Genomic DNA, 26,409 nt, shown 5'->3' with positions numbered 1-26,409 from the left:
TTCCCGATACGTTGTTCATGTAATTTTAGTTGTGTTTTTTATTGTTTCAGTTGCATTACTGTGCGCTGCTCTGTAGTGCAAGGCAACATTCGCTTTTTTTTTTTTGGGCAGCGCAGCACACCGTGCTTCATCTTTAACAATGGCGGCTGAGCGTCTTTTGTTTTGTTGTGCACGGCTCGTCCAACTCGATTTTTCCAACATTCTATACCAATGCAAAATGCCATAACCCTCTGTCTCGTGCACTGTTGCGGCTGTTAACATATTGGAAGCGCTCTTCGTTGGCAGCTTGTTGTACCTGGGTAACAGGCAAGGCACCAGCAAAGTAAAGTAAAGTAAACGCAACCACCTATCTCCTGGCAAACCAGCCCCATGGCCATCATTATGCATGATTTCTTTTGATTGGCCAACTTGAGAAAGGTACTAAATGACATCCAGAATGGCACCAGAGCACGATGGCCTATACCGTTACAAAAACGGGATTATTCACGATTTCTTTACACTTATTCCCTTCTTTCCTCTTTCATAATTGTATCTCCGTCCTCGTTTAATTTTGAAAAACCCGAGTTTTTGGAAATCTGCTTAATGTAGTAAAGTGTTGCCCTTTTTCATTTGTTTTGAGTAAGACATCGAACCGTCAACGTTGTTTTCTTTAAAATACAATCAGCCTTTTTTCTTGGCTATTCCCGGGGCAGTCCATACAGAAACACTATTGCCAGCAACACACCTCGGTTCACTTTCCACTAATTAAGACCAGTGGAACCGTATTTATACTCCACCTCCCCATCACCTTTCAACATTCGGGACGGGAGATACACAGAGTACTGTATCAGTGGACTCGTTTCTTAAGTGAGTCGGACGTAGCTTTGTACAGATACCCAAGTCTTCGCACTTATTTGAAAACACTTGTTTCTGAATTTGGGGTTGGCTTCTTACTGTTCATGTACTATTTGTCTTTTCAGATGTAGGCGGACAGTTCCAGGTCTACCCGAACCCCTTGAAGCATTACTTTGCATCTTAAAAAGATAACTATGGAGTTTCTTCACTGCTTTATCCGACCTCAGACTATGTCAACACTACCCCTTTCTTTGATCCAAATTAACCAGTATGTGGAATCTTCTCTACTGATTAGAATTTACGCTGGGAATGTTCCTTCTTACTGTTTTGCATATGCTTTGGTATTGATTAGCATTCATTTTTAGCCTTCATTTTCCAGCACAGAGCCCGCTTTCATCAAATGTGGCAGCTTCGGGAGGCTAGGCGCTTTTAATGCACCAGTAAATGTTGCTGTACCCACAATAATGTGCTGCATGGCTAAATGCTTAGGTCCCAAAGGCAAAACCAATTGCACTGCAAATGCTTGTTGAAATTCGTTGTAAGTCTGTTCAGTAGCTTTGGAGTTATTAAAGTAAAAAGATGTATGTATATCTAGAGACACAGATCCTCTGCGGTGTATCCGTGGAGCCACATACCAAGAGCAATGCTTTGATTGGCAGGCAGTAATCTGAGAGGAAAGTTGCGGACGCTTTTTGTGCATCGAGACACGGTTCCCAGGGGAGAACATAATATGTAAAAGTGATAGAAGGGGTCTATTCACTGAAGAAAAAAAAGGTTAAAGCAACGTTATAGTTAGGTTACATTAACTGTTTTTTTTTCCAGTGAATTTTTAAAAAGGAAAACAGATATTTTTATTACACCCAACTATACATTTTACTATAACCTATGTTTTTTCAGTGATTTTTTTTTTTTTTAAATTAAATTATTTTTGTGAGTGTGTGTATGTTAGAATGACTAAAATATATGTTGTGTTCTGACAATTTTAGTAAAATATTTTTTCTATTGTAACAAAACAAGCTATGGTTCGCAGTTGGCAAAATCTTTGGAAAATGTGTGCGATTATTAAACAGATTAATATTGAATGGCAATTGTTTATATGTTCAGTTATTGTTACTCTGATATCCAATCGAAAATATTCTTTATTTGGCAAGTACTGCCATAAAAGCACAATGAATAACAAATCAATAAAATAGAACCATTTAAAATCATCTCACAAATTGATATAACAATAAATGCATACAGTAGCAGCATAATTTGTTGGGTGCAGGTGCATTCCCTATCCATAATACAAACCTAAGGGCAATAAATCTATTAAGAAGCTTTGGGATTATAGTGGGCACAACATTCATACAATATCAGCATGGTTTAATAGCTACAATCATGGTCAGGGATACAACCCAACAAGCATAAAATCTCAAAAGAAAAGGTCATATCATCCTATACACAGCTCAAGATGTTAACTCGGGTTCCAACCGTCACAATATTTAAGGGGCTATCTTTTTTTGGTCTACATCTCAACATGTTTAACAAAAAGCGCAAGGCAGCAAATACAATAGGTTGTGTTCTATTAGCTCTTAATATCCTAGAAGCAGTCCTGAAGTTCCTAGTCCCCATATGGTGGCAAAGCAGCTATAGCCACTTCCTCGCATGAGCATGATAATGGGGGCAAAAAAACATGCTCAATACATTCTTTTGCCTCAGGGCAAAAGTGATAAGACATGTCTAGCTCTATACACGTGTTTCCATTTAGTTGTAACTGTACGGAGTGGCAATGTCCCAATCTGGAATTTTGACATACAGTGCTTTGGCGAGTGGGGGCTCAATCTCGTCCATGTAATCTTCCAAAAACTAGACGTCTTTAAACTCGAGGAAGGCTGTAGTAAGAGAGCCCACCCTCCCATTCCTACAGATTTCACCATCAACATGCCTCCAATATATCCCCTTGAGAAGAGACTTCGGAGTTCTACATGCGATTTCTGGATTCATCCAAAGATTCTCGCACCCAAGCTCAATTAGGCGACTTCAATGAACCCAAGCCATGGAATCCTGGCATCCCCAGATAGTTTTAGAATTTCCTCTAGGCACACCCGATAGGGCACTAGCTCTGCAGATGTCCAGACTCTTCACCAATAAAGCAGTGGTCTGAGGCCTACTCTATCTGTGAGTTGTCTACGGCCTAGCTCTAGCCAGAGTAAACTACAAACAGGAAGGTTGGGAAGAAGACGAAGAAAGTAATTTCACTTCAAGACCAGAGGCTACTATTATGCATAACCTTTAAAGTGCCACTCCTGCAGCATCTTTAAAGAACTTGCAACAATTCAACACACTCTAGAACCAGAACACAACTCTCGATCAATAGTCCCATGCACAGAAAATTCCTCTTTTAAATGCTGCCCCTGTGGAGATAAGTATTCTTTACACTTACTATATAGAAGAGTTTTGAGAGTTTATTGATTAATGAATTGTTGGTCTTAATAGAGTGTTGTTAGTAGTAGAGCTTCTAATTTACAGAAGTGATCACATCATTACAATTATAATAATTATGTGTATTTGATGTTTAGAATGTCAAAGTTTAGTTTTTTACATGTAGGATTAATAAGGAGTAGTTATATTCAATGTGGAAAAGTTACCGTATTTCAGTTTGAAGTTTTTTGGGCTTTGCGCGGTGCTCCGGGTTCCAAATGTCCGTTGGAGCACACGCGCTTCAGGAGTTCAGCACGAGAGTCAGTGCGTGCCGGTGTTTTCTTTTGAATGGAGACAACCGAGCAATACATGCGGGCGGATTGAGAGCAGGATCGAAGCAGTCCCGTTGTGAGTCATTCACATTGCACTGCGGAAGCAAGGGAAAGAACTGGTTCGGCTGCTGTATTCTCGCGAGATTACGGCAGCCGTTTTGGTTTGGGCACATTTCCATTAAGCTGATTGGAGATTAAGCTACCGATTTATTTGAATCAACAGTTATGAATAACAAATCGATTCCTTATAGTTTTTTTCGAGCAGGGAGACACTATTTTTTTTTGTGAGCAGGATAATTTTTAGTAAATTAATTAACTAAATACTTATTTCTAGAGAAAGATTGTTATTGAGAGGCAGCTGTTTTACAGGACGCAGAGCAAGGACCTACTGTAGGGATGTCCAATGAGAACCTTAATGAGGAGGTAATTAAAAAAATTATAGAGTGAGAAATGAGATTTAAGGTAAAGAAAACTGGAAAATATTTTATCGGGACAAAAAAGGGAAAGACAGTGTTGCGAAGAATTTTTTTCTTTATCGGCGGATGAAGAGAAATGAGTAAGAGGCGGTAAAAGGTTGAAAAATACAAAACATTTAGAGGAAGTGGAGATGAGGAAAGGAATCAAATGTGGATTTGACACCATAAAAAAGAAAGGAGTCCCTAGCGGCACGAAAGGAAAGGGTGTCCTTAGCGGCATGCAAAGAGGTAGTGTCTTGAATGACTAAACGGATGAGGAGTTTAATAACTTTGAAGTGGGGTCTCCTGACAACGAGAACAGGAAATTAGACTAATATATTTTGGATATTACTCAGAATGATGAATTTGATGGAGAGCTTAAGGAAAATTTAGTGGCAAATTCAAAAGTGGTCCTGAAGAATTCTTTGGGTGAGGAGATGTTCTCTCCCTTTACCATTAGACACCAAAGAAGCGGAGAATGGTGGCCAATGTAGCACGAAAGCAATTTTATAAACAAATGGTTGAGAAAACCTTTAGATAAGGTTGCGCAGAGTACTAAAAGTTGAATGTTGACGACCGGTGATAGAGGAGAAAGTATGCATTACTCCTAATCCGGAGATGATCAGATTTTTTATTTAGAATGGGTAGAGACCCAAGGAAAGGATTAGAGGGCTCTTTGCAACAGTGCCAGAATATGGTGTTGGATCTCCTGGGTCCTTTAGCTAGGCTATTTGACATGGCAGAAGAGGTGCATATTAATGAGAATGAAGATGATTTAGATCTACTAAGAGGATGGAGCCAGAGTGCAATTATACTTCTTGGTAATGCAAATGCTGGTTTGATGGCGGAGCAGAGGAAAGCTATCCTGATGAAAATTAGCCCAAAATTAGACGATATAGCAGAGAAAAAAACTAGTGCAGATGCAAAAGGTTTATTGTTTGATGAAGGTTTACTGAAGAGTTTAGGGAAATATATGTCAACTTTTACAGCTTTAGACAAAGCCCAGGTTAATATGAGGAAGGGTTTTGGAACTGGAGTTTTTGGAAGGGCCAGTACATGGGGACTTTTGACTGGCATGGGGATACAAAGGTCCCACTACAATAGTTAATATCAGGATACAGTAGAGGGTATCAACCAACAGCAAGTTCCTATCTGACCAGAGGAAAAAGTGGACGTCCAGGAAAAGGTAGAGGCACAAGGCGCGATTTCCAAGGATCACAAGGTGAGTAGAAGACCTTTCTGGTTTTTTCCAAGAAAAGGTAGGAGGACACTTAAATGTAAAAGACTGGAAAGAGATCACAAAAGATCCTTAGGTCATCAAGACAGTTCAAGGTTTTGAAATAGACTTTGTGGAAATTCCGTAACAAATGACTGAGCCCAGGGACTTATGTTTTACAAGAGAGAAGAAGCTGATTGTAGATTTAGAGATAGAAACTATGCTTCAGAAAGGAGCAATAATACAGACAAAAGGGCGTGCGAGAGGTTTTATAAGCACACTGTTTTTGGTATCGAAAAAAGACAAGGTTGGAGACCTGTTATAAACCGAAAAGAACTAAACAAGTTCTGCATTTACAGACATTTCAAAATGTAAGGGATACATTGCTTAAGAGATATGTTGCATAGGGAAGACTGGTTAGTAAAACTGGATTTGAAGGATATTTTACAATCCCAATGGAAGGGAACAGTCAGATTTCTGCAGTTCCGATGGAGAGGAAGCTTATATCAATTTCAATGCCTACCATTTGGTTCATCTTCTGCTCCATGGGGTTTTATAAAGGTAATGAGTAGTTATGGCATTCCTACGAGAAAGGGGCATAAGACTCAGTGTATTTAGACAACATTTTAATTGTCGCAAGACACAGACCAATTTAGAAAAGATTTGGTGATAGTAAAGTCTTTACTGGAGAAGTTGGGTTTTTTGATAAATGCAGAGAAATCCATTTTTATCCCAGCTCAAAGGATGGAATTTCAGGGGTTCAAGATGGATACATTAGAGATGAAACAAACTTCCAGAAAAGAAAATAAGGAAGATAAAGAAGTAGATTTGCCAGGTTTTGAATAAAGAGTTTCTTACTTTGAGGGGCTTAGCACGTATGGTAGGCTTGTTGTCTTCTTCATTTCCAAGTCCTTTACATTATTGTGCATTGCAGAGAATAAAGAAGGAAGCCTTTAGAAAATGGTTGTGGTATGGGGACAGAGTATATCTGAATCAAGAGGGACGAGAGGAATTGAACTGATGGTTACAAAATATGGAAGCATGGAATGGGCGAGCAATGTTTGGTTGTGTAATCAGATTTTGTCCTAGAGACAGATGCCAGTTTGAGAAGATGGGAAGCCCGTTTGGGACAGAGACAGACAGGTGGTTTATGGTCAGCGGAAGAAAGGAGGAGTCATATAAATTGTTTGGAATTGACAGCAGGACTTTATGCAGTACAGAGTTTCAGAGAGGTCGTGAAAGGAAACAATTTATTAATGAAAAAGGACAATATTTCTTCAGTGGCTTATATCAATCGATTAGGAGGAAGCGGATCCCGTCAACTATCAGATTTAGCGAAGGAAGATTGTGGTGAAAGCAGAATATTTCAAGAACAGAATAACATATCTAGGCAGTAAACATGATTAAAAAGTATTGAAACAATATCAAAATGTTGGTTGAAGTGAAGCAGTGTACTCACACTACAATCAGAATAATTTATTTGTATTAAATAAAATATCAGATGATATGTGCAAAGGAGCAATGAAAATGGCAACAACATAAAATAGACATTACGTGTACAAAGCAGAATTTCTGCCGGACTGTATGGTGACAAATAAACAGTGATACATGTATTGACATATAAAGCACAAAAGGATATAAATGGTGATTTTAGTAGAAAACTGTAATTATCCCAATGTAGAGAGCATTACTGACAGAAAATAGTGTTTTCAACAAAATCCATAATAACGAAACAAAGATATTGCATGTACTGGCTTAAAAAGCTGAAAAAGAAGGATGGTAATTTCAGTAGAATGTTGTAATTTTCTACGCGCGTTTCGGCATAAAAAGTGGTCCTGAAGAATTCTTTGGGTGAGGAGATGTTCTCTCCTTTACCAATGCCTTCTTCAGGAAAAAGCCAATATAATTCTAGAATAAGAAAAAATAAAAATCGATATACATGAACAATTTACAAACACATGGACATACATATAATTGTTACAATCAATAAAAGCATTTTTTTATATCTTAACAACATATTAACTGACCTATATCTAAACAATATTAGGTTATCTATATGTATGCATATAGTGGAGTACACTGAATCTACATAAAAAAACGTGCATCAATATATAGTTGGCATAGAAAGTAGAGAAGAAGAAGGAACTGAAGTTGGGAACGAGCTACTAGTATAATATATCGAGAAAGGATAAGAAGGTATAATGATGAGTTTTAGAATCGAGAGACTAACCAAGGATAAAGCACCTCTGTGAAGAAAATGAATCAGAAAATAGTGTATGTGTTGTTGAATAGAGATTCATAAAGAAAGCAAAGACCAGTCACCACGGAGATAACATTTTAATGAAAGGAGTGCGCCAATTACCTACTAAATCTGTTTGAAGGAAAGGATGTTTCAGAAATAAAGTTAACACGATGCAGATGCGGTAAATCGATGCCTCGTGTCCAGGGTCTGGGATTGTGCTGGAAAATGCACGGCCAGGATGTCTTGCTGTGTGATCTATGTAAGGTCTAGAACAAACTGCCTTGAAAATACTGTCCTGATGAAATAAGAAGTATAAAGGTAATCAGACGTTGCTAGAGTGTAGCATAAGATATCTAGCCAAATCAAAAAGAGTATATACCTCGGCTGCCTTTAATTCATATGGAAGCAAATCAATCAACCATAGAGGGCGCTTAATCATAAGTCGCCAGGATTGCCGGAAAGGCAGTGAAATGGCCTGGGTAACGAGTGGCTTCTGGACGCTGGAGAGAATCAATGAAAAAATATAGCAAGATAATCGCCAGAGAGAAGCTAGTAACACAGAGCTCAAGAATTGAGCAAGGAGAACAGCGATTGGGCATTCAACCAAGTATATCTAGAATTTCAGCAATTTGACTACAGGACAGGCTCTATAAGTTACCTGTGTAGATGGCAGCGAAAATCTTGGTGTAGAGGTACAATGGATAGGGGGGTAGAGCTGCCGCTTTACTGATGAATATCAAAAAGGAGTATGTAAGTGTAACAGATGCACGCGCGATTTAATGATGCTTATAGTTGGAACCGGCAAACAACTAGTAGCAGATTTAAAAATGGAGATTACTGAATTGGAAGACAAAATTCGTAAAAATAACGCTCTTGATGAGGCTAAAAAGAAATTAGAAGACACAGAAGACACAGAAAAGGATCTAGCATCGTTTCAAGAATATTTGTTCAAACGAAAAAATTACAAATTACAAAAAGACATTAGATACCACACACCAGAAAAGACATACCCTTATCTTTCCGAAAATTTCTATAAACACAATCATTACACTAACGATGATAATACCAGCAATCGCCGCATCCAGACTTTTTCGGATACATCTGACTCTGATGAAGGTCACCCTACGTATAATTACGATCAATCTGGTCAATACAGTAATTTTACTATGAACCCCAATGCCCCCCAACCTTTTTTAGGACAACGGGGAGGCAGGAGAGCCCGACGAAGTGTTTGCTTCCAGACCCAAACGTGGGGAAATTATCAGAACCCTCAGTATCAACATACCAACCAACATATGTTAGAAACACGGAACGCTCAATACTGGAGAAAAGGTAATGATAAATAAGATATCATCACTTTTAAAAGATACTATACCTATCTTTAACCTTTCATCATCCCCTCTCGACAATGTTGAGTATTACCTTATTATCAAAAGGGCTGTCTTTTGTACCCCATACCAAAACCAACGTATTTGAACTATATCAAGACATCATCACCTTCTTCAGGAAAATCACTTTAAAAGTTATTTGCCGATAAAGAACCCTTTTCTGAAGAGAATAACCAGATACCTATAGTATCCAATCACTCTACTTTCACTCCCACATTAGAACAACTTGGCCCGGAAGTAGCAGTGTTTGAACACACTGTACTTAACAAACTAAAAATAGCCATTCAATTCGTATCTAAACCCACTTACAATTTAGATAAAGCCGAATATGATTCCCTCCACAAATTAGCTAATGAAAAAACTCTTACCATCAAAAGCTGCGATAAAGGAGGTGGTATAGTAGTACTCGATACCATCCAGTATGAGTCTAAAATGGAAAACCTACTCAATGACTGCAACTTCTATGTTAAAGAACATCAAAATCCAACCTCCAAAGTTATGTCGCAAATTCAACATCTTACCAAACACGCCCTTTACAACGGCCTTATTTGCCCTAAGGAATATGAATACCTCAATCGAGAGGAACCTAAAATGCTGTGTATTTATGGTGTCCCCAAAATACATAAGGATACTTTAGATCCTCCTTTCAGACCAATAGTTTCAACTATAGGTTCCATTACTGAACCTCTCTCTAAATATTGTGACAACATCCTGAGACCATACATTAAGGATATTCCATCTTACATCATGGATACCAGAGCTATGATTAATCAAGTTGAGAATTGTCCTTTTAATCCAGCAAGGCATACCATGGTTACCCTGGATATCGAATCCTTATATAGTAATATACCTCAACGTGAAGCCATTGATGCGGTCTCTTGGTTTATCGATACACAGAATATCAGTTGCCCTAAAACATTCGTACTACAATGCTTACATATCGTACTTTCAGAAAACACTTTTGAGTTTGGTAACACCTTATACAAACAAATCAAAGGTGTAAGTATGGGGGCTTCTGTAGCTCCATCAGTGGCCAATATATACATGGCCTATTTTGAAATAAAATACATACACAATGACGTCGTGCCCTTCTTTGAGTCTGTTATTCGATGGTCCCAGTACATCGACGACATATTCTTCATTTGGACTGACTGTGATGAGAATCTATCCGAATTCCTTCACTGGCTTAATTTATGCGACAGCAATCTCCGGTTCACAGCACAAACTAGTAAAACCCAGGTAGAATTCCTCGATATTATCATTAGGAACAATATTAACATTCTTGAGGTTGACTTATTTGTAAAACCTACAGCACGAAATACATTACTTCACTTCGACAGCTATCACCCACGAGTTTAACGACAAAGCATCCCCTTTGGACAGTTTTTACGTCTGCGACGAAACTGTACCAACATTCGAGACTTTGACATACAAGCCTCCACTTTGAAAGAAAAATTTCTTGAGAGAGGATACCCACACAGACTAATTCGCGAATCCTTCAAACGCGCACGGTTCTATGACCGCGATTGCCTCCTGAAAGAGAAAACATCCTCGTCTAAAAACCCTTTGGTTTGCATAATCAAACATTCCACTTTGAATAATAAAGTCAGACAAATTGTTAACAGCAGCTGGCACATTTTGAATAGCGATCCCGACACTAAAGAGAAAATCCCCAAACCTCTCTTCGCCCATCGCAGAAATAAAAATTTGAAAGACCTCATGACACGCTCTAGGTTCATTGAAACCACACCGTTTATTCAGAAAACCATAGATGGGGCAGCACCCATTAAAGGTACATACAGATGTTCCAATTGCAAAGCCTGCGACACTGCAATTGTTGGCGCCACCTACAAGTATCATAGTCATCTTATTACTCCACCCCAATTTTCTAACTGTAAAAGTAAAAATGTCATCTACCTAATGATCTGCCCATGTCATCTAGGCTATGTAGGAGAGACAGCTTGAGCTTTTAATATTCGATATACCGAACATCGCTCAGCTATACATACATCCAAAATAAATGCCCCTTTAGTCAAACACTGTATTGAATACAAGCAAATATCCAATGACTTCAAGTGGTTCATTATTGAAAAAATAGAGAGTACTGGCAAGATCAGATCACAAGAAATACGTAAAAAACGTGAGATTTATTGGATTTTCACTCTTGATACGTTTAAAAACGGGTTAAATAGCGAAATCCCATGGGAGAACGCTATCCGTTATAACTACCATTAAATTTGTGACCATCCATTCTGTATCCACCTTAACCCCTCTAGTTAATTTCCAGCTCCTCATCCTTTGATCAATATTTACACTTTAATTATTATATCTATCATTTCTTTATTTTTGATTTAGATCTTGATTCATGTGGATTATCGTACATTTTTCTTCTTACTTGATCACTCCTTAAAGTTTGGTTATTATACTTCACTATATCGCGCCATGTATTTATATTACTGTTTTTGGTTTTTATCATTAGTGAAGGTAAGTCTTTTTTCCTTCCATTTATTTTCTTTCTATTTCCCCGGTCATCTGGCCATTAACGCCCTCTTTTCTTCCGTTTCCAAACATCATATGTTAAACTCACCCGGTTAGCGGTCTAGTTTTCCCACACCTCATTCCGAGACTCAGACGCCTTCAGTTACTTCCTATACACGCTACGTGATTCCCACGTAGCTATCACGTGAACCCACCAACGACATGCAATTGGCTACCTCTGCAGTTATATGCACTCTGTCCCAACCCGTCATTTCCGTGCCGGGTTTGACGATAGAGAGGCGTATTTTCACTGCATTTGAAGTAAGTACTATTCCGCATTAGAACGGTTCTGTAGAGCAAGCTTATTTTCAGACCTATGTTGTATCTGGCCTCCATCTCTCCTCTAGTATTACATTTTAGCCAAATCTAAGTCTCTCAATCGTTGGGGCCTCTCTCGTAGCTACGATTATTTCATGAGTTAACTCATCTCTAGACCCCTGTCGTTTCTATCGCATTTATCGCTACTTTAGAATTTTCATTCTGGCATTAATTTAAGTTTGACAATTGCTGGGGTTGCCCTCTCAGCTATGACTACTTATATTTGTATTTTTTGGGCAGCTGTTTATATCTTTGGATAATTACACTCGTTGCATATTTTTTACAGTTACATACTCCTTTTTGATATTCATCAGTACAGCGGCGGCTCTACCCCCCTATCCATTGTACCTCTACACCAAGATTTTCGCTGCCATCTACACAGGTAACTTCTAGAGCCTGTCCTGTAGTCAAATTGCTGAAATTCTATATATACTTGGTTCAATGCCCAATCGCTGTTCTCCTTGCTCAATTCTTGAGCTCTGTGTTACTAGCTTCTCTCTGGCGATTATCTTGCTATATTTTTTCATGGATTCACTCCAGCGTCCAGAAGCCACTCGTTACCCAGGCCATTTCACTGCCTTTCCAGCAATCCTGGCGACTTATGATTAAGCGCCCTCTATGGTTGATTGATTTGCTTCCATATGAATTAAAGGCAGCCGAGGTATATACTCTTTTTGATTTGGCTAGATATCTTATGCTACACTCTAGCAACGTCTGATTACCTTTATACTTCTTATTTCATCAGGACAGTATTTTCAAGGCAGTTTGTTCTAGACCTTACATAGATCACACAGCAAGACATCCTGGCCGTGCATTTTCCAGCACAATCCCCGACCCTGGACACGAGGCATCGATTTACCGCATCTGCATCGTGTTAACTTTATTTCTGAAACATCCTTTCCTTCAAACAGATTTAGTAGGTAATTGGCGCACTCCTTTCATTAAAATGTTATCTCCGTGGTGACTGGTCTTTGCTTTCTTTATGAATCTCTATTCAACAACACATACACTATTTTCTGATTCATTTTCTTCACAGAGGTGCTTTATCCTTGGTTAGTCTCTCGATTCTAAAACTCATCATTATACCTTCTTATCCTTTCTCGATATATTATACTAGTAGCTCGTTCCCAACTTCAGTTCCTTCTTCTTCTCTACTTTCTATGCCAACTATATATTGATGCACATTTTTTTATGTAGATTCAGTGTACTCCACTATATGCATACATATAGATAACCTAATATTGTTTACATATAGGTCAGTTAATATGTTGTTAAGATATAAAAAGCTTTTATTGATTGTAACAATTATATGCATGTCCATGTGTTTGTAAATTGTTCATGTATATCGATTTTTATTTTTTCTTATTCTAGAATTATATTGGCTTTTTCCTGAAGAAGGCATTTTTATGCCAAAACGCGCGTAGAAAATTACAACATTCTACTGAAATTACCATCCTTCTTTTTCAGCTTTTTAAGCCAGTACATGCAATATCTTAGTTTCGTTATTATGGATTTTGTTAGAAACACTATTTTCTGTCAGTAATGCTCTCTACATTGGGATAATTACAGTTTTCTACTAAAATCACCATTTATATCCTTTTGTGCTTTATAAGTCAATACATGTATCACTGTTTATTTGTCACCATACAGTCCGGCAGAAATTCTACTTTGTACACGTAATGTCTATTTTATGTTGTTGCCATTTTCATTGCTCCTTTGCACATACCATCTGATATTTTATTCAATACAAATAAAATGATTTAAAAATTATTCTGATTGTAGTGCGAGTACACTGCTTCACTTCAACCAACATTTTGATATTGTTTCAATACTTTATTAATCATGTTTACTGCCTAGATATGTTATTCTGTTCTTGAACTATTTCCCTGTTGTAGGAGTACCTATTATTTACAGGGGGCCCTTTTCTAGACCTCAGAAAGCAGAATATTTACCAGGGGAATTCAATTCAGTGGTGGATTGGAATTCAAGGGACATGAAGGATTACAGTGATTGGAAGCCGGATCCTCGGTGTTTCAAGATGATAGAGGAAAAAGTGGGGTCCTTTGGAAACTGATCTTTTTGCGAGTAGATTTACTTACCAAATTCAGAGATCTTTCAGTTGGATGCCAGATCCGAAAGCATGGGTAGTAGATGCATTTCAACAATCAGGAAGGAAATGAGAGCTTATACGTTTCCTCCTTTTGCAATGTTACAGAGGGTATTGTTGAAAGTGAGGATGGAGAGGTGTCAGATAGTCTTGGTAACACCATTTGGTGGTCTCGGGTTTGGTTCCCTTCAATGATGGAATTGGCTTGTGCGATTCCTTTTTTGATTCCAGCGAAGAGAGGCCAGTTAATAAATGGGAAGGAGAAGAACATCCTTTGGTACAGGAGAAGGTACTGAACCTTCTTGTTTGGAAGGTGTCAGGAGATCTGAGTGTTTCAGGGGACTTTCGAACAGGGCTGTTGAATTGCTAGAGGAATCTTGGGCACCAGAAACAAGAAGGAAATACAAAGGAATTTGGAAAGTATGGATTAGTTGGCGCTTGGAGAGGAATTTGGATCCCATGGAGGATCCTGTGGTAGAGGTTGTGAATTTTTTGGTAGAAATGTTTGAGAAAGGACTGAGTTACAGAACTATGAATTGTTACAGATCAGCAATTTTGGCTGGTCATGTTTATGTAGAAGGAAGAACAGTGGGTAGAAATGCTTTAATGTGTATATTGCTGAAAAGCAAGAGACTGAGAAGACCCCCTAGAGATAGGTTTGAGGTTTTATGGGAAGTAATATTGGCTTTATTTGAGTCATGGCCTGGGAATAGATATTTAGACTTGAAAAGATTAACAGTGAAATTGACCTCCTTGCTTTGCTTGTTATCTTGCAGGAGGGCTTCAGATGTTAAGGCTTTGGAGGTTGGTAATAGACTTTATGGTCCAGATGGTGTATATTTTGAAATATGGAAAAGAGTATATTTTATATCTGGGATTTTCAAAATGTAAAAAACTTTGTGTTATAGAATGTTTACAAGAATACGAAAAGAGGGTGGAAGAGAACAGAAGCAATGGTGTAAAAAAGCTTTTGGTTTCATTTATTAGACCATATAGAGCTAGGGGGATGGACGTCTTTATGTAGTCTTTATTGACCTCCAGCCATCCTTTGATCTCGTACCAAGGGAGGCCCTATGGAGGTTTTGTTTGATCTGGAAATTTCCAAATGCCTTGTTGATGTTATCACTTGGCTCCACTTAAACAACTTTGTACAGGTCAGATGAGGGTTCCTTGGTAAAATGACAGCGCCCATTCCAGTCACAGAGGGTGTATGACAAGGATTTCCACCGGGGCCCGAACCCGGTCGCGACTGGAGGAGGAGGGGCACACGAGCCAGACCTGCAGTGTCCCACGAGACCGGACTTTTATCGTGACCCACACCCGCGGCTGGGTACTGCGCCCCATCCCCAGATCAAGGGAAAGGGAAAGGTGCCTCTCTGCCAGATCTATTACCTTAGCGATTACACCCACCACACAAGCAAGAAAGGAGTGTACCAGTTTGTGGTTTAGCAGTGGCATTGTATTTTTATCGAGTCAGTTTTCTTTTACCCATGATTTTGAGTCAAGAAATAACAATAGACACAGACCAAGGGCTCATCAGTATTGTTTAGTAACAGCATCCAAGGGGCCAAGGGGCCAAGAGGGGTGGACCGAGACTAGCCTCTACGGGGTGAAGCCCGTCTTGGCTTAGGCTTCACCCGGGTGCGTGCCGTGCTGCGGGATGCTGGCAGCGCCACTGAGCATGCTAGAGTTCATCCCCGCCTCTCCTGGGCGCAATGTAGCTGGGGGACATTGTCCCACCTCAGCTATTCACAAAGTTTGTGTCAGTTTGAGACAGAGTGCCGGCAGGGAACCACTTTGGTATACACCCGTGGTGCGGGATGCTGGCAGCGCCTTTGAGCACGTTAGAGTTCAGCCCTGGGTCGGATGTAGCTAGGGGACGTCGCCCCACCACAGCTGTTCACAGAGTTCATTGCGGTTTGAGACAGAGTACAATCAGGGAACCTCTTCACTAAACACCCGATATCAGGACAGGTCAACAGCAATCTTTTTAAGATGCGTCATTACTCACGCAAAGACGGGTGTCCGAAGCAGGGTGTGGAGAGGGAGTGGCATCTCCTTTCAGACTTCTCCTCTCAAATGATGGATGTGCGTAGTAGGGTGTGGGGAGGGACTGGCCTCTCTGCTGCGACCTCTCTCTGTAATGACAGGTGTGCATAGCAGGGTGTGAGGAGACTGTCCTCTCCTTTTATTTTAAAAACATATTTTTATTGACATTTTGTGTTTAATGCTTTAGTGTACACATTTAACGCAGTTATACCATTTACATTTCTTTTTCAATAAGGAGGCAACTGCATATAAATCCCATTCTGATTTCACAGCTTAATTCTTACACGTATTTCTTCAGAACGTTTACAGAGTATGAGCCATGCTTATTAAAAGTACGGTGATTCCCGGTGATACATACTCCAAAATCACTGCCCTCTCCTTTTAGACCTCTTTCTCAGATGACGGTTGTGAATAGTAGGGTGTGTGGAGGGACTTGCCTCTCAGCTGAGACTTCTCTCTCAGATGACGGGTGTGCATAGTAGGGCGTGTGGGGGGACTGGCCTCTCTGCTACAACCTCTCTCCCTCCCCTCCCCCTCTCTCCCACTCCCCCTCCCCTCTCCCCCTCTTCCCCCCTCCCCTACGGGTGTGCATAGTGGGTTTAGAGAGAGACTGGGCTCTCCTTTCGGACCTCTTACTCAGATGACAGGTGTGCGTCGTATGGTGTGGGGAGTGATTGGCCTTTCCTTTCAGACCTCTTTCGCAGAGGAAGGCAGTGCATAGTAGGGTATTATAACAAACTCCCTACCTAGTGAGAAAAATGGGAAGGGAAGGGAGGAAGACCCTCGCACCTACTCTGCGCCATCGGATCAACAACAAGTCCAACTTACTACAGACAGTCGGATCTTGTTACCCAGTTTTAGGAGCAAGTTAATTGATACAGCAGGTAGGGAATTTGGGTCTTCTACTAGGAGTGGACGAGGGGGAGTGGACAATGGGCAAGGTGGACAAATTGACCCAAGAACTCTAACAACTGGGGTAGTGAGAAATATGCAAGAAGTGATTTGGACACAGGGTATAGAGGGACCTGCGGGCCAAGAGGAGGGCATTATTTTAAACCTACCCCCTGACTGCAACCCCTATATAGTCGTCTTGACAGGTGTTCCTCATCTTCCTCCAGGGCAACAAGAAAGCTGCACGAGTCTGATTAATAAGGCAGCTCACTGGTGCTCAACGAGAATTTCATCCCCTTTTAATTGGCTCAATGTTATTATTATGGCTAGGAGGGTGGGTTGGTTGGGTTCTACAATTAAATCCCGTGAAGGGAATTTTAAACCTACCCCCCCCTCAAGGGGCCAAATGGGTGGCAACATTCTCTGGGGCATGGCCCAAAAAGATACCCTCCTCCCCACCATTGTTCATTTATCCATCCAAATCGCGTTGGTGTTCTCTCTGGTCTAACAGAGATTGACTGACTGCGTGCTCAATCTGGCGGTCTAGTAGACCGGGGAAGGATATGGTTAAGGCCTCATGTCTTAGAGAGAAACATAGGAAATAAAGGTTGTAGGAGTAGGCATTTAATGGATTTACCTGGTTCTTTGGTGGCAAATTCTACTATCCTCAGTATGGTTCCAAGGACACAAGACACCCTTGTTGGACATCGAACTCCTGTTCCTCATATGAATAAGGGGGGAGAGGTTTGTGGTGCCTTAATAAAGACTGTTTCATCCCTAAAGCATTTAACTGGGGGAGGCACGGTGAGCCAGGTTACAATTGGGAACCAGGGTTGTGTAGCTTCTTGCAATACCCATGTTTTATCTCCTGTTGCCCCAAGTAATCCCTGTGATTCGAGCTCAAGGGAGGTAGTGTCCACTTATATGCTCCATGTTTGGGTGGGGTCTATTGATACAACAAACCAAGTTGGGAGTAAGGTTTACATTAATGTATCCCCATTAATTCCATCCCCTTGTGAGTTGGACAAGAATCCTATTGATACTAGGTGCAAGTATTCTTATGTTGAGAGTACTAATCCTACAGAAAAACCTGACCAAGCAGAATTACTAGTTGTTAATTCTGGAAATGATTTGATCCGGCAGAATAGTATTTTCCCCTTCTTCAAGATATTATCTTGGAATATTGCTGGCTTGGGACCAAAACTAGTCGATCCAGATTGGTTAGCATATATAGCCAATCAAGATATTTGTTTGTTACAAGAGGCATGGGCGACAGAAAAAGTGTCTCTTGATGGGTTTTCTAGTTATAGTGTGGAGGCCAAACCTGCAGCCCATTTTGGGAGAGCCATAGGTGGGCTTTTGATTTTAATCAAGAATGGCAGTGTTAGCAGCTCTACCTTGATGGTGATTGATAATTTAGATCTGATGGGTATCACTGTAACCTTTTCTTCGGGTCTCCGTTTGACTTTTTAAAATATTTATCTTAGGTGTTCTAGGGGATTGGATAAATCACCTACACTATCTCTTTTGGAGGAACTTATAGACAATCTGGACTCTAGCGTAAAAGTCATAGTAGCAGGTGATTTTAATACCAGTTTTGACCCTTCGTTATATTTAAATGAGAGAACTAGAGAGGAAGATGAAGTATGGGGTATACCACCTCTGACTGGTCCCCCTTTGAGATCGTTTTTCAACACTGCTTTAGAAATGACATTGTTTACATTAAACAAGGGCCTTAGAGAATGTAATGGGCGTACTCGCTCTGATCCTTCAAGGGCAGCTACATTTAAGAGAGGGGTATGTACCAGCATTATTGATTAGGTCTTGGTCGATGTAAGTATATGGCCCCTAATGTATGATATGGTAGAGGTGGTGCGCTTTGATAGTGATCATAATTCCCTTTAAGTAACTTTGACGGGTGATTCTTTAAACAAAGATAAAAATAACCACATAACTATTGTTCCTGCCCCTGTGGTATCTAATAATCGCCGGTAAGTTTCACGGCCAAATGTTATGTCTAATCAGAAACTGTTCTCACAGATTTACAAACTTTAGGTTATGTATTTTGAAGCATATGTAGGACTGAATATGGATGTAGTTCTTATTCTAGACATTCATGCTGGCCTGTCTAATGCCTTACGGGAGATTTTTTACCAAAATTGTACTATTAGGACTTCTAATTCATTGAAGGTGGAGAAATGGTTTAACTCGGCTTGCAAGTTAGCCAAGTCAGCTCTGAGAAAGGCTATAATAGAGGGAAATAGTACTAATGTTAAAGCAGCAAGATCTCACTACAAATCTATCTTGATTAAAGCCAAGAGGAATTGGAATAATACATTATGGCAAGGTATTTTGAATGCCGTAAAAAAGAATGACACTAGACTATTCTGGCACCTTGTTACCCAAACTAAGTCAGAAAAACCTAATTTACATCGATATAATATTTCCCCGGATAAATTGGTATCTCATTTTACAATGCTTTATGCTTCTGGTGACTCTCAGGTCCTTGATAGCACTAGCTTTTTAAAGGTATGGCCTATATTAGATTCTACTCCTCCCATCGTCTTTAGCTTAGGCGAAACAATTAGAGCGATTGATTCGCAGAATTCTGCTAAAGCCCCTGGACCAGATAAAATACCCGGGGATTTATATAAATCTGAACCTTTGATATGGTCCTCCTACCTTAATATGTTATTTAATGCTATTGCAGCTGGGGGGGAAGGTACCTGACTCATGGCCTGGAGCTGAAATTATAGCTATACATAAAAAAGGTGATTTGGGGGAGCCATCTAATTATAGGCCTATCAGCCTCATTGATAATGCCCAAAAGATTTTTTTCGAAACAAATCCTGATGAGACTTTTGGACTGGGTTGATACACAAGAGATATTATCTCCCCTCCAGGTAGGTTTTAGACCAAGAATTAGTACAACACATCAAATTTTTAGATTTATTGTTTTACACTGGAAATATGTTTTACTTCAGAAACAACAACTTTACGTGGCATTTATTGGTCTTAGAGCGGCGTTTGATCTTATACCATGATCGGCCCTTTGGCAAGCCCTGATAAACATGGGTGCTCCGGCCAACTTAGTGAATTTAATAAGTAGATTACATGTGAATAATTTTGAACAGGTCTCCTGGGGTCCAAATGGAGAACTGACGGATCGTATTCCCATAGAGCAAGGAGTTCGCCAGGGCTGTATGCTAGCGCCCACCCTATTTTCTCTATACATTATTGATGTTGTGGATACCGTAGAACATTGTAGAAATGATTCTCCAATTTTGAATAACAAAAAGATACCAATTTTACTTTTTGCTGACGATTCCCTCCTCATATCTAAATCTCCGATGGGCATCCAAATTTTAATTGATAAGTTTTTAAAATTTTGTAATTTGAGAGGCTTAGCACTGAATATAAACAAAACTAAGTTTATGGTTTTTAGAAAGAAGAAAAAAGGAAGTCGTAGTTTTCATGCGGGGGGCGAGGCCCTGGGCAGAGTACATAGTTTTGATTATTTGGGGGTCAGACTTAAAGACAATTTAGGGTGGACAAACCAATTGGAGAAATCAAAACTAATTACTGAACACAGATCCAATGCCATTTAAAGGTTTTATAATCAAACTAATTTGAGTGCTATTTCCCCTGCTGTGGAAGTTTACCGAGCAACGGCTCAGGGTGCCGCTCTTTATGGGGGAGAGATATGGGGTTATGGTAATTTACAGTTGCTAACTATGGCTGAGAACAGCTTTTTTAGAAGGCTATTAGGCTTACCATCAAGTACCCCATTAATCCCAATGTATCTTGATGTTGGAATTAAACGAGTTGCTCACCGGGCCATTTTGAAAACTTTAGTATATTGGATCCGACCAGAAATACACCAGAAATTATAGTCTTTAAAGACTCTCTGGTAGAGGTAGTGACCCTTCAAGGAGCCAGGGAAATTCCTTGGGTTAAATCTGTTTCTGGATGGTTTTCCAAACTCGGTATGCAGAACTTGTGGGATGAGCCCAGCCCAATTCTTTTTTTAAATCTGATATTAAACTACTTAAATATAGGTACTGGGCTTATATAAATGACCAATCTGTTATGAATACCCACAATGGCCCTGCAACTATTATGTTCTTGGCTCATAAGCACTCTCCACTATTTGAAGAATTTTTAGATATCATTTTTCCATCTCCAACCAGAAACGTGTATATAAGATTTTGTTATGGAATTTTACCACTGAGAATCCTTACAAGCAAATGGTCGGCAAATCAAAAAACTGAAATCTGCCCGATTTGTGACCTGGCACCTGAAGATGAAAAGCATGTTCTGTTTTTTTGCAAGGAGTACTTTTACACCGTTGTCAGTGACGGGCCGCATATCCCTTTTGAAAATGGTGGCGCTCCCTCGGTTATTATACTATTTTAGGACGCTGCCGGTGTGGATACCCGGCTCCACTTTCAGACTATTGAAATCGATGGTGGTATCTTTTCTCTGGAGTGCGGGACGGCGTAGAGTAGCGCAGGCAATGCTTATACGACCCAAGGCTGAAGGAGGACTGGCGGTCCCAGACTTTGAATTATACTATTTAGCGGCTCAATTGCAGATCTTCACAAAAACGTAGCGCGGGTATTTCGGGGACCGGAATCCGGGAGGAGAGGGGGAACGCCGCACCACGTCCTTTCATATATTGCCTTGCAGCAGAAACTAGAGCCCAGGGACCTTCTCACAGAGGAGATAACTTTCAGACTCTGCTGGAATCGGTCCCAACGCAGGGCGGGAGTGCTGCATCCATATGCGCCTGAGATACCGCTGGGAATGCTGACGGCGTTACCGCACGGCGGAGATTGGTCGCAATTACAACTCTGGGAAGAAGCGGGACTGCAGGTGGTGGGGGATCTATATGAAGACGGGGTTCTGCTATCCTACCAAACTCTCCAAGAGAGATTTGATCTACCAAGGGGAGGTTTCTTGTTGCACGCAGCGCTTACTAGAGCGATTCAGGCGCACTGGAGAGAGGGGCTGCTGGAGCCTAAGACGTCGATGGCATGCCAGTACACCATGATGACGGCAGGGACCTTCAAGGCGGTCAAGTGCTTATATTCTAGAATGCTTCTTGAAAACCTGCCGCCCCTGGCTGTATTGAAGGGCAAATGGGAAACTGATCTAGGTAAAGATATCCCAGAGACAGCTTGGGCGCAGATAGTACGACGTGCCTGGAAGAGCACGAGGAATGCAAGGTTTCAGCTAGTGCACTTCTATATCCTCCACAGAGCATATTTGACACCTGGGAGAATCCAGAAATATTTTAAGGTCAAAGAGGCAGCGTGTCCCAGATGTACGAGAGCAGGGGTGGAATTGGAACATATGATGTGGTCTTGCCCGGCGCTGGGTCTTTACTGGAAGGAGGTGGGGGATACCCTGAATGAGGTGACAGAGAGGCGACTGGAGTTTGATATGGCCGTCAGTATACTACACTGGTTCCCCCACACGCCCAAGAATAAGATTACGAGTAAGTTCATAGGTATGGGACTTCTATTAGCAAAACGAGAAATTACGAAACGTTGGAAAGCAACAGTGGGTCCCACCAGTAAAAGATGGAAGGGTGAATTTCTCAAATGGGCCACCAGTGAAAGCGCGCTGCGGTATCAATTGGCGCGCAGACGGAATGATAAGGCGCTAGAGGCGGCGGCTGCATGGGAGACGCTAGTACAAACATTACGAGACTCTGAGTCAAACGATGACGGAGAAGGGCAGGTCATGGACGGGGGGATAGCCCCGGAACAAGAGGGGTACATCGCATAACAACACATAGCTATTCCTATTACTGCATGATACGAGAGGACGGAGACGGCTACCTGCGTTGGTTGGTGGGGACTGAGGGAGGGGGAGGGAATGTAAAGTTTTCATAGTGTTTCAGTGTAGGGACTTAGTTACGAAGGTTTCTTGGTTGATTTGACGCACAGCCCTGGAAGGACTCACATATCCTCGTACTATGCACTATATAGTTGGTGGGGGGCTTTGGATTAATCCTCAGGGAGTATGCTGATGAATATTGAGTATGGAGTGTTATGTGATTGTACAAAAAACCAATAAACTACGTGTTAAAAAAAAAAAAAGGAGTACTTTTACATACGCCGTAAATGGCTAGTTCACATCGGTCGTAGTATGGTCACAGGCGGTCACCTAGAAGCCTTTAGGATCTTGAAAAGTGATACATCACAAAAAACAGTATTTGCTGTAAGTAAATATTTAGAAGCAATGTGGTATAGGATAGCAAAAATCCTAAAATCTTTGGAATAATGAGTTCGTTGGTTGATCTTTTTCCATTATGTATTGCCGTTAATTACATGTATTTTATGCACTATGCACGGTCACTTTTTGTATATTTGCACAGCCCTCATATGGTATGTGAAGATAGAACTGCCTATGCACAGGAGGGAAATTGTTGGTGGTACAAACAAATGACTATAAAGTGAACCTGATGGTCAGAGTGGTCGATACTTGAAGTAATATATATTTTAGTTTGCTCTACTTTTTTATGGGATGTTTTATTGTGTTTTTATATTGTATTTAAACTGCCTGGAGGAAAATGTTGAAATTATTAACATTATTGCTATTATGAATATCTTAATGAACTGATTGAAATGTTTTTTGATAATTATAGTGAGGCTGTATTGGTGTATATAGGAATCAGTATTTTTTCCCGTGAATTGGTTGTCTGTTTGAGCTTGTTTTTATTTGCTGTGTGTACTTTGATGGTTATTTAACCAAATAAAGTTATTCACTACTACTAGTAGGGTGTGTAGAGGGACTTGACTCTCTGCTGAGACCTCTGTCTGTAATGATAGGTGTGAAAAGTAAGGAGTGGGGAGAGACTGCCCTCTCTCAGACCTATCTCTTAGATGATGGGTGTGAATTGTAGGGTGTGGGGAGCAACTGCCTACTCCTTTCAGACCTCTCTCTCAGGTGTGCATAGTAGGGTGTAGGGAGGGACTGGGCTCTCCTTTCAGCCCTCTCTCTCAGATGACGAGTTTGCATAGTAGGGTGTGGGTAGGGACTGCCCTCATTTTGTAGACCTCTCTCTCAGACGATGGATGTGCATAATTGGTCCCTGACAGAGCTTCACCTCCCTGGCTATAAAACGTATATTATGCCAGCGTTGGGGGGCGGTTTTGGAAGACCCAAGGGAGGGTTGACTACATATATTGCCAACACAATCAATGATCTCAAAACATCCTTGGTGCTGTCTGATCCAAATTTCCAACTATTAAAGCTCCTCTATAATAAATCTGAGCCTATTCTTTTGCTCAATGTCTATAATAATCTTGACGAGGAACAATTTTTGTCTCTCATCAATTTAATTAAGGAGAATTTGGGTCATAACTCTCCACTTCGTAAGGGGCCAGTCCACCTTATATGTGGAGGAGACTTAAATATCCACCCATGCCCTCATGTCGGGAAAAATAGATGTGGAATTGTGGATGAAGAGAACGCTCCTATCATGCACTTTAATCATAGTAAAACGGGGATTGCAATGAACAATATGCTGGTTGATTTAGAACTGGAAATAGTAAACAAACTGATTCCGGACTCTAACTTTTTACAACCAACGTATGTGGGTAGGGGCTTCAGCACTACAGTAGATTATATTCTTCTCTCCCCAGGCTTATTACCTCGAGTAAAGTCCTTTGAGGTACTGCTAAATACTTTTAGTGACCACTCCGCTCTTAGACTAGAACTCCAACAATTGAAGGGACAACCGGAAACTAGTGTAATCGCCTCTACGCTCGCTCAAAATAAATTGGAGTTGGGCAGGACAAATGGTTATACAGTAAAGTGGGAGACGCTGGATCCGGAGATAATCACGGCGAAATTGGTAATGGAGTCATATGTAAATATAACCAATTGCCTTGATCCAACGTTACCTGAAGAAGCTGTTTTAAACAACTTTCTACTAATACTGGAAAAGATTAAGGAACTTCTTACAATAACATCTAGGAGGTCACCCTCGATCAAAAAAGGATGGTTTAATCATTCCTGTACCATGGCCCTGTCCAACTTAAAAAAGGAACTAAAAAAAACAGTGAGATTCAGAATTGATTCAAATGCTGAGGCGTCAATATGTCTCCGCACGGAAGCAAAGAATCACTGAATTAAAAATGAAACTGTGGGATGATTTGCACACTAGCGCTGTATCTAAGGATAGTTTGGCTTTTTGGCGTACTGTTAAAACTCCATATCTCTTGGGCGCAGACACCCCTAAGATAGAAGTGGCTATCGATGAGGCTACGTGGGTGGCACATTTTTCAAAAATTTTTAAAAACCCAGTAAATACCAGTAAAAGAATAGAACATAGTCTCCCAAACGTCAACTATCCCATCTCCCTAACTTTTGATATCGCTGAAGTTATAGTGGCCTTGAATGCTAGCAAAAGCGGGAAAGCTCCAGGCCCCGATGGGGTCCCAGTAGACTTGTTTAAATTTAACCCGGACCTCTGGACCCCCATTTTAACTAGAGTATGCATAGCAGTGGCAAAAGTGGGACTGTTGGACTCTTGGACAAAGTCTATCATGGTCCCAATTTTTAAAAAAGGTGACCGCCAAGATGTCAATTGTTATCGTCCCATTTCCCTTTTAGATTCGCTAGGCAAAGTGGTCGGTAGAATCGTTCTTGAACGACTACAGCAGTGGGCAGAGGAGGGACACATTATTTCAGACCTTCAATTTGGATTCCGGGAGGGGTTTGGAACGGTAGAGCAGGCCCTGAACCTCAGTCTGATCCTGGGAAAATACTGCCAAGGAAAAAAAGAAACTGTGTATATGGTATACGTAGATTTATCTGCCGCCTTTGACTGCGTTTCACATACGAAACTTTGGAATATCTTGTTACTGATGGGAGTGGACTCATCTCTCGTAGATTTTATGAGAGAACTATATTCGGGTGCCACCGCTAGGGTGCGTTTTGGCACAAAGGGTGAACTGACTACGCCGTTCGGAGTGGAGCGAGGCGTTAGGCAGGGATGTGTCCTTGCCCCCTTCCTCTTCTCCCTCTACACAAATGGCCTAGAGGCGGAGATGTTGAGGGGGGCTCTGGACCTACCCCGGGTCAAACGGCGATTGATACCCGCCTTGCTCTACGCCGACGACGCGGTCATTTTGGCCATCACCCCACGCGAACTGCAAAAATCCCTAAACAGATATGTTGAGTTCATGGGTAGCCTGGATTTACAGGTTAACGTGAAAAAAACATTTGTCATGGTAGCTGGGCGAGCCAAAAAATGTGTAAAGAATATTTTTCTTAAAGAGCAAAAACTTGAGGCAACTACGAAGTACTGCTATTTGGGGATAATGATTGATGATAGGCTTAGCTGGAGAGCGGCAGTGGAGGCCAGATGTCACCTGTTTAAAAGAGCAACAATGTCCCTGATAAGTTTTTCACAGAGGCTAGGGAAAAGGCCTCCAGTGGAGCTGTTAAAAATTTACGTAGCTAAATGCCAGGCAATTGCCCTTTATGGAGCAGGCCTGTGGGGAATCGCAGAAATCAGCACCCTTCAGGTCGCCGAAAATAACTTTTTAAGATTTCTCTTAGCAGCACCAATGAGCTCCTCAGTATATGCCCTTCATCTGGAGCTTGGTATTCCCTACC

At 40.8% G+C, this 26,409-nt stretch overlaps 1 protein-coding gene across 6 annotated transcripts in view; it reads right to left on the bottom strand.

Annotated features, from left to right (window-relative positions):
• The window catches only part of EXOC2 (exocyst complex component 2), a 1,204,847-nt gene that overhangs the window by 1,108,082 nt on the left and 70,356 nt on the right, over positions 1 to 26,409 (bottom strand). For 2 of the 6 annotated variants that reach the window (XM_085607146.1, XM_085607150.1), the window contains one exon: positions 15,845 to 15,971. The exons of the other annotated variants lie outside the window; for them this stretch is intronic. The gene's annotated coding sequence lies outside the window, so the exon portion shown is untranslated. The remainder of the gene's footprint in view (positions 1 to 15,844; positions 15,972 to 26,409) is intronic. 6 annotated transcript variants of the gene reach the window in all.

This window comes from Triturus cristatus, chromosome 5_2 (genome assembly GCF_964204655.1).
Source record: "Triturus cristatus chromosome 5_2, aTriCri1.1, whole genome shotgun sequence".
Lineage (NCBI taxonomy): Eukaryota > Metazoa > Chordata > Amphibia > Caudata > Salamandridae > Triturus > Triturus cristatus.
The sequence above is the reverse complement of the archived record's forward strand: the minus strand, read 5'-3'. Positions and strand labels throughout refer to the sequence as shown.